Here is a 1,132-nt window from a genome sequence, read left to right as displayed (position 1 = left end):
AAACAAGATCTGTACCTCACACCATACACAAAAACGAACTCCAGATGGATCAAAGACTTAAATGTGAAACCTAAAACTATAGAGTTCCTCAAGGAAAATCAGGGCAAATTTAAGGGCCCTAATGTATGGCATAAATAGACTATCAATCATAACTCAAAATGCTCAAACAGCAGAAGAGAAACCAGATGATTAGGACCTTCTAAAAATTAAATTTTTATGTGCTTCCAAAGACTTCTCAAAAAGAGTCAAAAGAGAACCTACACATTGGGAAAAAATATTTGGTAATAACATATCTGACAAGGGACTTATCTCTAGAGTTTATAGAAAACTCCAACAGCTCAATAACCAAAAGACAAACAATCCAATGAAAAAATGGGCAGAAGACATGAATAGACACTTCACCAAGGAGGATATTCAAGCGGCCAACAAACATGAAAAAATGCTCATGATCATTAGCTATTAGAGAGATGCAAATCAAAACAACGAGATACCATCTTGCTCCAACACTAATAACAAAGTTCAACAAGACAGAAAATAACAAATGCTAGCGAGGTTGTGGAGAGATTGGGACTCTCATACACTGCTGGTGGGACTGTAAAATGGTACAACCATTGTGGAAAGCAGTATGGCGATTCCTTCAAGAGTTGGAATTAGAAATATCATTTGACCCAGCCATCGCATTACTAGGTATATACCCTAAAGAAGTGAGAGCCATGACAAGAACAGATATATGCACACTCATGTTCATCGCGACACTATTTACAGTAGCCAAAAGATGGAAACAACCTAGGTGTCCATCAACTGAGGAATGGATAACCAAACTATGGTACATACACACAATGGAATACTATGCAACCCTAAAGAATAATGTAGAATCTGCAAATCACCACATAACATGGATGAACTTGGAGGACATTTTGCTGAGTGAAATAAGTCATTCACAAAAGGACAAATATTGTATTAGTCCGTTATTATAAAAGTTAAGGAAAGGTTTATCTATAGAAGGAAATTTTCTTTGTGGGTTACCAGGGGTGGGAGGGGAGGCGAGGGAAGGCTGTTAGATAGATAGAGATAAGTATTGATTTGGGTGAAGAGAAGGGCAATGTACCAAATGTGAGTGACCAATATGGCA

This window comes from Orycteropus afer, unplaced genomic scaffold (assembly GCF_000298275.1).
Source record: "Orycteropus afer afer isolate SDZICR_OR568_19922 unplaced genomic scaffold, OryAfe1.0 scaffold00033, whole genome shotgun sequence".
Lineage (NCBI taxonomy): Eukaryota > Metazoa > Chordata > Mammalia > Tubulidentata > Orycteropodidae > Orycteropus > Orycteropus afer.
This window is presented reverse-complemented; position numbering follows the sequence as displayed.